The sequence below is a fragment of the Sinocyclocheilus rhinocerous genome, unplaced genomic scaffold (genome assembly GCF_001515625.1).
Source record: "Sinocyclocheilus rhinocerous isolate Xijiao unplaced genomic scaffold, SAMN03320098_v1.1 scaffold1097, whole genome shotgun sequence".
Lineage (NCBI taxonomy): Eukaryota > Metazoa > Chordata > Actinopteri > Cypriniformes > Cyprinidae > Sinocyclocheilus > Sinocyclocheilus rhinocerous.
The window spans coordinates 454,920-466,519 of record NW_015630974.1 but is presented as its reverse complement, the minus strand read 5'-3'; the positions used below and the strand labels follow the sequence as shown (position 1 = coordinate 466,519).

At 36.6% G+C, this 11,600-nt stretch overlaps 1 protein-coding gene across 1 annotated transcript in view; it reads left to right on the top strand.

Moving 5' to 3' along the window:
- LOC107740792 (pro-neuregulin-1, membrane-bound isoform-like) overlaps nt 1-11,600 on the top strand; it is a 108,071-nt gene that overhangs the window by 7,145 nt on the left and 89,326 nt on the right. The gene's annotated exons all lie outside the window — the stretch shown is intronic.

The following is an 11,600-nucleotide window of genomic DNA, read 5'->3' as shown; positions in this document are numbered from 1 at the left end:
TTTGATTAGTAATATGCATTGCTAAGAACTTCATTTGAACAACTTTAAAGATGATTTTCTCAATATTTAGATTTTTTTGCACCCTCAGATTCCAGATTTTCAAATAGTTGCATCTCAGCCAAATATGGTCAAGTCACCTTTATTTATATAGCGCTTTTAACAATACAGATTGTGTCAAAGCAACTGAACAGCATTAATTAGGAAAATAGTGTGTCAATAATGCAAAAATGACAATAGTAAACACTCATTTTTCAGTTAAAGGCAGTTCATCATTGAATTCAGTGATGTCATCATCCAGCTCAGTTCAGTTTAAATAGTATCTTTGCAATCATTTGCAATCAAGTCAACGATATCGCTGGAAATGAAGTGTCCCCAACTAAGCAAGCCAGAGGCGACAGCGGCAAGGAACCAAAACTCCATCGGTGACAGAATGGAGAAAAAACCTTGGGAGAAACCAGGCTCAGTCGGGGGGCCAGTTCTCCTCTGGCCAGACGACACCAGCAGTTCAATTTCAGGCTGCAGCAAAGTCACATTGTGCAGAGGACTCATCTGGTTCCTGTGGTCTTGTCCCGGTGGTCGTCTGAGACAAGGTCTTTACAGGGGATCTGTATCTGGGGCTCATCTAGTTGTCCTGGTCTCCGCTGTCTTTCAGGGCTGTAGAGGTCCTTTCTAGGTGCTGATCCACCATCTGGTCTGAATATGTACTGGATCCGGGTGACTGCAGTGACCATCTGATCTGGATACAGACTGGGTCTGGTGGCAACGGTGACCTCGGAATAAGAGAGAAACAGACTAATATTAGCGTAGATGCCATTCTTCTAACGATGTAGCAAGTACATCGGGTGTTATGGGAAGTGTTCCCGGTTCCGGTTGACCTAATTAATGCAGCCTAAAAATCCTTTAACGGATTTGAATATTAGAAGCGTATTAGTGTGTTATGTGTAAGCCAGGTTAAAGATATGGGTCTTTAATCTAGATTTAAACTGACAGAGTGTGTCTGCCTCCCGAACAACGCTAGGTAGATTGTTACAGAGTTTGGGTGCTAAATAGGAAAAGGATCTGCCGCCCGCAGTTGATTTTGATATTCTAGGTATTATCAAATGGCCAGAGTTTTGAGATTGCAGTGGACGTGAAGGATTATAATGTGATATGAGCTTCCTCAAGTACTGATGAGCGAATCCATTCAGGGCTTTATAAGTAATTAGCAAGATTTTAAAATGTATTCGTTGTTCAATAGGGAGCCAGTGTATTGTTGACAGAACCGGGCTAATATGGTCATACTTCCTGGTTCTAGTAAGAACTCTAGCTGCTGCATTTTGGACCAGCTGGAGTTTGTTTATTAAGTCGCTCAGAGCAACCACCCAAAGCGTTAAAATAATCTAACCTTGAGGTCATGAATGCATGAATTAACGCTTAAATATGTTTTTAAGATGGAAAAATGCAGTTTTACAAATGCTAGAAACGTGGCTTTCTAACGAAAGATTGCTATCAAATAGCACACCTAGGTTCCTAACTGATGACGAAGAATTGACAGAGCAGCCATCAAGTCTTAGGGAGTGTTCTAGGTTATTATATGCAGAGTTTTTAGGTCCTATAATTAACACCTCTGTTTTTTCAGAATTTAGCAGTAAGAAATTACTCATCATCCAGTTTTTTATATCGACTATGCATTCCGCTAGTTTTTCAAATTGGTATGTTTCGCCAGGCCACGAATAAATATAGAGCTGAGTATCATCAGCATAACAGTGAAAGCTAACACCGTGTTTCCTGATAATATCTCCCAAGGGTAACATGTAAAGCGGGAAGAGTAATGGCCCTAGTACTGAGCCTTGAGGTACTCCATACTGCACTTGTGATCGATATGATACCTCTTCATTCACTGCTACGAATTGATGGCAATTTAGATATATTTTTAAGATGGAAAAATGCAGTTTTACAAATGCTAGAAACATGGTTTTCAAAGGAAAGATTGCTGTCAAATAGCACACCTAGATTCCTAACTGATGACGAGGAATTAATAGAGCAGCCATCAAGTGTTAGACAGTGGTTTAGGTTATTACATGCAGAGGTTTTTGGTCCAATAATTAAATCAGAATCAGAATCAGTTTTATTCGCCAAGTGTGCGCAAACACACAAGGAATTTGTTGTGGTTTTTAAGAAGCTCTTGGTACATACATGCATGCATACATACATACATACATACATATATACATACATATCTGACATGAGAACAGAAACATTTAAATCCCTAAACATTTAAAACCTCTGTTTTTTTTTTCAGAATTTAGTAGTAGGAAATTACTAGTCATCCAGTTTTTTTATATCAACTATGCATTCCGTTAGTTTTGCTAATTTTTCATTGGGCCGCGAAGAAATATAGAGCTGAGTATCATCAGCATAACAGTGAAAGCCAACACCATGTTTCTTGATGATATCTCCCAAGGGTAACATGTAAAGTGTGAAAAGCAACGGCCCTAGAACTGAGCCTTGTGGTACTCCATAATGTTCTTGTGAATGATATGATACCTCTTCATTCACTGCTACGAATTGATGGTTGTGGTTTTTTAATGAGATGCTTAATAACGTTGCCAATTTGAAGGTTTTGGGGACATATCCTAAAGACATTGATGAATTAATAATATTCAGAAGAGGATCTATGACTTCTGGAAGCACCGCTTTTAGTAGCTTAGATGGAATAGGGTCTAACATACATGTTGTAGGTTTTGATGATTTGACAAGTTTATACAATTCTTCCTCTCCTATAGCAGAGAATGAGTGGAATTGTTCCTCGTGGGATCTATAGTGCACTATCTGATGCGATACTGTATCTGACGGCTGCATGGTTATAATTTTATCTCTAAAAGTATCAATCTTGGAAGGAAAGAAGTTCATAAAGTCATTACTGCTGTGCTGTTTTTTAATTTTTTTTTATTTAGCCTAGTATTTTACTATCAATGCAGAGCTGTAGTTTAATTAATGTAGTGTATTGCAGAATTTCTCTGTCCCTCGATGTCCACTGACGTACAGAGTTCAGCTCTGATCAAACTCACCTGAACAAGCTAATCAAGGTCTTCAGGACTAGAAAATTACAGGCAGGTAAGTTTAAGTGAAATACACTCTCGTCTAAAGCCAAATTTGGCTCAGACATTTGTTGTAACTTGTTACTCATTTGGCAAGTTGAATGGGAGTCATATGAGAAGGGAATAGATCTGCCCATACCCCTGGAAGTACCCTGTATCAGTTCCAAATCATGCTTATGGTCCTGACAAATGCTGCATCCACATTTCTAAGATTTGTGGAGCTGCTGTTCTGGCCTGTGCTGAAAAATATGCATCCTCTGTCTTAATGATATGAGTGTTTAGATGGAAATTTACAGAACAAACCTGAAGCCTCAATCAGTGTTGTTGGTCTCAATATGAAGGCTAATAAACATTATTCCTCAGCTATGACTGGACAGCAATGGTCAGTGTGAGTTAAGAAATATCCAGCAATGATGGGCTCTTGAAATTGTACACATTGTGGTTAGTGTGACATTAATCAGTGAGAAATGTTAAAGGTCACTGCAGCTTTGTCATCAATGCTTTGTGAAAGACAGGTTGTCAGATACAACCATTTAACCATTAATCACAGTGTACCAGAATTCTCATACACTTCAATAACAGCCTCTTTGTGAAGCTGTATTACAATGTGTTAGGTTCATAAAACAATCCTGACTAACAGTCCTGAATAAACTTAAGCCACTCTGTATTAATGTTAGAATTCTTTGGAATAATACTCTTACAATGTATGTCTTCTTTTTTTGTGAATGAAGATCTGTCTGTGCTAATATATTCTAATATAATCTGTTTGACAATTAAAAAGTTGCAGAAGTTTGTTACAATACAAGATTGCAGACATTGGCAGTACAGTTTAAAACACTCTTAATGCAAAATATCATTTCAAGTCTGCAGTTCAGAGAATTTCTATACCTAGTCTTGATATAGTGATTGACATACACTTCAATAACAGCCTCTTTGTGAAGCTGTATTACAATGTGTTAGGTTCATAAAACAATCCTGACTAACAGTCCTGAATAAACTTAAGCCACTCTGTATTAATGTTAGAATTCTTTGGAATAATACTCTTACAATGTATGTCTTCTTTTTTGTGAATGAAGATCTGTCTGTGCTAATATATTCATCTGTTTGACAATTAAAAAGTTGCAGAAGTTTGTTACAATACAAGATTGCAGACATTGGCAGTACAGTTTAAAACACTCTTAATGCAAAATATCATTTCAAGTCTGCAGTTCAGAGAATTTCTATACCTAGTCTTGATATAGTGATTGAAATTCAAGGTATTATAATCAGTTGATCCAGATCCTCTCTTTTGGATTACATTATTCTGATTTCAGTTTACATGATTTGGATGAATTTTGTGGTCTTATTTTAAAACTCACTTAGCCTGCTTTGCTACTACAATAGAGCATAGATCCAATGATTGTTAGTGATCATAAATTTTTAGTTGAAGACGATTGGAGACACTGATTAGAGGGAGTAAAGCATTTCTTTCAGGTCTCCACTGATTGTGCATTTACCTTTATTCACTTTTAATTAACCACCTACTTCAGGGTTGTCCAATCCCGCTCCTGGAGTTTTCCTGGGTTCCAACATACTGCCTGCCAAGTGATCCTAAAGACTTTGGCAGCATCCAAAATCCCATACTTCCATATAGTAGACAAAAAAAAGAGTATGTGAAAAACCTGGGAGACTTACTACTTCCGGCGTGATTCTGAAGTGAGCATGATAGACAGTTTACTATCCCATGAGGCCACAGGAGAGAATTTATGAATGGCAGTGAAGCGACGCAACTGACACTGGTAGGTCATGTGACTTTTGCTGCTTATTAATAGTTAGTAAGGTAGTTCTTAAAGAGCAGGTCATATGGTATTTTAAAGTGTCCTAATATTGTGTTGGAGTCCCCTACAACAGGTTTAAAGGGGTCATATGATGCTGCTAAAAAAAACATTATTTTGTGTATTTGGTGTAATGAAATGTGTTTATGCGAAAACCCATTATAAACGAGGCATTCGTTGGTATCAATCGTACTTACAGGTTGTGGTTCGGAGAGCTTGTTAGTCCAAATTAAGAAGATTAGAAGTCAACGAAGATAAAAGCCAAGATTAGAGAAGCAGTCCTTGGTAAAATGACATGCACACAACAAAAGGTTCGAATTGTATTTCTGTGGTATCCTTGAACACAGCGTGATGTAAACGTGATGTAAGCGTGATGTAAACATGATGTAAACACATTAACTAGTCTAGCGGCAGTGTTTGTGGGCAGGTTAGACTCTGTTCGTATTTCACGGGCACTCCTGATTGAGTTTATACGTCATTTTTAGGAGGGGGTGATCCTTTTTCCAACTCAGTGATTTTTTTTTTTTCTGACATGTTAGTGTTTTATCTTTCACTTGGATGTTATAAGTTGCACTGAGTAAATACAGTTGGATAAAACAAAAACTGTGTCCGTCTTCATTTCAGGCTGCAAAGCAACACAAAGTGATTCTTTTAAAGGGGGTGAATCTTTTCTATACCCACTGTAGTAGTGAGAATTGGTCCTTAAAATAAAGTGTTACCATCCGGCCCAAACTGAGTGACACCTAATCAAAAGGCAGACTACACAAAAAAACTCATTTAAGAAACATGCAAAAATGGAAGCAAAATTTTAACAGGAACATAAAAAGCTGAAAAAAAATCATGTATAATTGTTTTGAGCAAAATCGTTAATTTGAAATTACCTTTACCTGGTTGATGTTATTTTATCGTTCTGTTTATTTTTTTAATTTGGCAATCAACCAATCATAAATTAAAATTTGTAAGTCGCTTTGGATAAAAGCGTCTACTAAATGACTAAATGTAAATGTAAAATAGTACAGTCCAAGCAAACGTAATGCTGATGCATCCATCGTAAGTGAAATGCCCAAGCTCAGTTGGCAAAGTCATTAGGTAAGTCGTTTTTACCTGCTACCGCCAGTCAAGACACTGTGCACAAAACCCTAGTGCAGCTTTTGGAGCTCAGGAGTTTTTGCCAGGATGTCACCAACAATTAAAGAGCTATATTTGAGTGAGAAAGTCAGGTAATTTGCAGTGTGTGGTTTGAAAACACAGAAAAGTGCAGGTTGTATGCACTTTGTTTGTCGGTCATCACGTATATGTCTTAAAGGACATTCTTTTCATACATTGAAACAAACTAGGAACAGGATTGGGCACCCCTGACCTACAACAAGGGTGCCCAATCCTTACCTGGAGATCTACCTTCCTGCAAAGTTCAGCTCCAACCCTGATCAAACACAACTTAAACAGCTCATTAGGATCTTCAAGGAGCAATTATTAATTACAGACGGGTGTGCTGGAGCAAGTTTGGAGCTGAACTCTTTAGGTAGGTAGATCTCCAGGAACAGGATCGGGCACCCCTGACCTTGAATGATGATAAGCATGTTTTTAGACATGAATGTGACAAATGTGCAGACAAATGTGGTCTGTGCCATGAATTAATAGCTGTAAGCGAACTTTAATTTCCTTTTAATCCTAATAAAATAAGATTTTAAAAAAATTATTATTAATAGCTAACCTTATAATAAAGTGACGGTATATACCCATTCTTGTGAATTGTAACAACAGTATAAATACACATGAGAATAGTGCATTTGTCTTTTTTCTTCTTTCAGATGTAAGACTTTTTTTACGTTATTTTACAGGTATGCAGAAATTTGAGTGAGTGAGACATTCTTAAAATAGAGAACTTACCAAAAACATTTATTCATCTCTGAATACATAGACATGTTGCTTTCTTCAAACACTGATACTATCTTATATTTCTCTATATAGTGTATATATTATTGGAAAATTAATGACAAATTATTCCCATTAGAGTGCTGCATGGAGAATCTGCGAGCCGTGTGCTGATCTTCAGTTCTAGCCCTGATTAGAGTTGTTAGAACGACATGCTCTGCACACACCTGTCCTGCTCTGGCGTGTGCCCACTAAATACCTTCCTAAACACATTTCCTCAGCTGCTGAAGACAACTGCAGATCAGGCTTCCTCTCGCAGTGCCCACTTTACAGGATCATAAGAAGACCATTGTTGGAGCAGTGTTCAAATTTCAGGGCTTTATGCTCTAAAATTCCTGTCATAAAATGCCAAGACATTGAGCAGTTGATTTATTCCAGATTTGTCTTGCCTGCAGTGAATTATGTCCTTTGTGATAGAGCTTTTGACAGAATATATTTTGAAAAAACACACAGGGAACAAGTGGAGAGAGATTGTCTCGGGGTTTTTTTTTTGTAAGATGGTAAATAGAGATTGTTGATGATTGGGAAGTTTTAAGCAACAATGATTTTTAGAAGGAATGGATTTATTTAGCCTGGCTGTTGTTGCCACAGCAGGGTTTATCCAGCCTTGGCCCCTGGGCTTATGCATTCATCCAGTTTGTGTCAGCCTGAAGTGGGTAGAGTAGCCAAAAACTTACACAAGTACAATTACTCAAATGACCTTTAGCAGTTTTTCCACTGAAAGTAAGGGGATGGTTTTGGCTTTGTTTCTGTGCATTGAAATGAGCATTGTTGTGGAGCTTCTTTTAAATGGTTTAAGGATGGAGACTGATGTCTCTCCAGGTGATGGAAACAGATGAGCGATGATCACACCACTGCAGACACTTACAGAAGAGCCAATGGACTGATGTGTGTCTTCTTAATTGTTATTTTCAGTTAATAATGTTTAATGTTTTCTGACGATTTCATTAAAATGGATGTTTTCTGTATGATTTTACACCAGTGGGACACAGACCTCGCCTGTAAATCCACAGGATAATCATACTCTTAATTATAATCGAGTTTGCATGTATACGTACATTCATATCTGAGCCTGTGTGGATGCTAGATCAGTAATGGTGTGTATGTTTGTCTTTGTATGTGCCTGTGTGAGTTGGAGGAATAATTCAGGCATGTGTTCTGATCTGCTGGGTTCTCAGCTCTAATGGATAGTAGCAGCTGCCTCTTCATCTCCTCCAGACACAAACCACCATTGTATAAGTTTGCTCTCCCTTTCCAGTACATTCCCTCACTGCGGCCTAGACTAACCTCTGATTGACTCGACTCATTCAGCACTCTACATTGCTTCAGTGTCACAGGATTATCACTTCCTTGTTTTTAAGAATATGTGGTCAGATATAAATAAATATGTAATTCCTAATAAAGTCAAAGAAACTCACTTTAAAATAAACAGATACTATCCATGTAACGATTTTATTAGTAAGTTTAAAGAAGGGTTTTCGCCGTTATGCAGTTTTTGTAAAGAAGAAACCGAAACGATTGTACACTTATTTTTCAGTTGTAATTTTACCAAATTATTTTGGTCCCAAGTTTCTTTGTTTCTTTTTGAGTTATTTTACAAGTTTGTCACTATAACTGATGTAATGGTCTTGTTTATGGATTGTGATACTGGTTTATTGGAAATGGACAAGAAATGAATTTGTCAGATTAGGTCCTGTGACTAATGCATGTTAGATTACATTTCCAGTTAATAATTTAACATTTTGCCAAAGCATCTAACAAATGAGTAATATTACAGCATAAAGAACTAATCATTATTTGACAGTAACATTAGAGGTGCTGCAGTGCATTCAGACTTGGCCAGAAAAGTACAAGATAAAACTGAGATTTTAGTGTTAAACAAGCAACAGTAAGCAATGATGAAATATTGCAGTAGTACATTAAGCTATAATTACCAATTCATACTTGTATTCATAACAGTTGCATGATAATTACAACAAACACAACACATATATAATTTATGAACCACATTCATACATTTTTTGTTATTATACCATTGCCATTGAATACTTTTTTTACAGTCACAATATTTTTTAAATGTTTTCCTATAACATCAATTTATGCATTGGATAATACAGCATTATGGTTACTCCCTGTGTTAGATTTATCAATCACTCTGGGTGGGTTTGTCCAGTACTGGATGGGCTGACCATGTTTTACACTCACACGCAAGGACTATCAACAGGAAATGTTGAACGGCCCTCCTGCCCCTGAACATAAACATTGATCTCACTGAAGCTCCATTAGTCTTTCCATCAGAACGTGTCTCTTAGATAAGCTTTCTAATGCTGAAGTCATACTAATGATAGTGTGCTCTCTGTGTAGTATGAAACAACTGATGCTCACGAATAACATTTTGTAATTAATTTTGTAATGTTGACATACAGGCTCATCATTTATGAGACTGTTGCAGTGAGTAGAATGTTGGTTTCAATGGTTCTTTGCAGGATTAATTAGGCCTGTCGCAATAATCAATATATCGACTTATCGTGCAATATATGTACATAACCTCAATAATTGTTGGTGACACAATATATCGCCCATTATATTTACTTGAAAATTAATGTCACACTGTTTTGTACATTCCACTTGCGCCTGTGTCTTTTGCAGCTTCTCGTGCATAACGTGGTGTAGTCATGAGGTGCTAGTTCAAATTTAAAAAATGCTTCTACAAAAGTTTCATCTGCAGATATGGTCTTGTTTAGGGAACTGTGTCTTTGTGCATATGGACATCTGACTGCTGAGTAGTGATTGTGTTTTTCAGCAATAGTGTGCACCATTAATTTACAGAGAAAAGATGTTTATTTAGTATTTATTCAGGTTTTTTAAGGCATCTAATATTTTGATACTTATTTTCCATGATCTAAATATTCTTAAAAATTAAAAGTTTGTTGTCATTTGGAAGTGTGTAGGCCTTCTTGCATTATTATGCTGTTACATTATGATTATATATTCAGTGGCATAAAATGGTCTTAAAATGACAATAATATCGCTTATCGCAATTATTTCTGGGGCAATATATCGCACAACAAAAAGTTGTTATCATGACAGGCCTAGGATTAATCAGTGCTGGGGAAACTACTTTTAAGTTAACTGAGGCTTACCAAACTACAAGATACTTACACTAGAGTACTTCAACTAAAATTAATATTATGTTTGTAATATGTTTTTATTTATTTATAGTGGTTTTCAAAAGTCGGTCACTACTGAAAAGTGCAGTTAAATTTAAACACCATTTACAGATGCAGTAGTCTAATTGATTGCATTTGGCAATCAAATATCTGGTGGTAGTTCTGTAATTGTTATTCAGATATACAAATTAAACAGCAGATTGCTTTTATGTGTTCCTTAACGATTTTTTCTGATTTCTCTGGATACAAATCAAATTGAAAAGGCTTCATGTAAACACCTCAATCGATCCGATTAAGTGCGATCCAAAAGTTAAATTAGATTGAAAGGGTTGATGTAGACCTGAAGTAATCCCATCATTAGGAAAAATAACGGAAAAATAAATATATAAACGCTTTAACCCAACTATTTTCTCAGTTAGAGTCAAAAATACTTGTGCACGTGCGGTGCCGTGATGCGTATGTTTACATGCGTCTTAAGAACGTGTGTATGTTTATTTACGTCCTATAAACTGGTCAGTGGAGGAGTGAATATTTACTAAATATTAGCTAAAAAAGCTTTTCTGACAGATAAAACAGCTTTCTTTTAGATGTGTCATCAAGATGTGTCATTACATTATCATAGTGTCATTCATCGGTTCTGAACACAGCATCTGAGCACTGCGAATGCAGAATTTTGTGCATTTCATTTGTAACGCATGTAATCGTTATTTAAACAAATGTGCATCATATTTCAACGTTTATGGTTTATATAAAAATAACTTTTAGAATCTGAAATTAGATTGACAGAAATCAGCACATTTAGACATATCTACAATGACATGATATCATTGATGTGATGTGCAAACGAACTGATTATGTATATTGCCCAGAGCTAAATTTGCCAATGACCACATTAAAAGCTAGGTGTAATGCATTTTAAGATGTATTGTGATCACATAACTGAAGTCACATGGTGTTGTCAGGGATGGATTCTGGCCACATTCAGTGTAAGTGTAAATAAAATGTAAGACCGTGTAAGACTGAAGTTGTGCTACAAATGATTATCTGTTGCTTTGATAGACTGGGTTGTATAGAACAATGTCATGCTTTGCTTTTATCTGTCAGTAAACTACAGTAATGCTTGATATTTTTGACAACTTTTTAATAGGCTTTTAAATGTTAATGGTGGTGATGGAGCAGTACTGGCGTGACCTTGGAGCGATAGAGAAACAGACACTCCAACAGTAACAAAAAAACAATCTAGGCAAATTTCTGGAGCTCCACTTCCATATGATCATACCTCAGTCTATTCAATCAAACTGGAAACACTTTAAAATTAAAGGGGTCATATGATGCGATTTCAAGTTTTCCATTCTCTTTGGAGTGTTACAAGCTCTTGGTGCATAAAGAAGATCTGTAAAGTTGCAAAGACTAAAGTCTCAAATCCAAAGAGATATTCTTTAAAAAAGTTGAGTCAACCACACCTACCTAAAACTCCTCGTTCTAAGTCGCCCCCACATATCTACGTCACGATGTGGGAAGATTTGCATAACACCGCCCAAATGTTCACACAAAGAAAGAAGGAGTAACTTTTATTCTCGCTGTAATATTGTTGCCGCCGC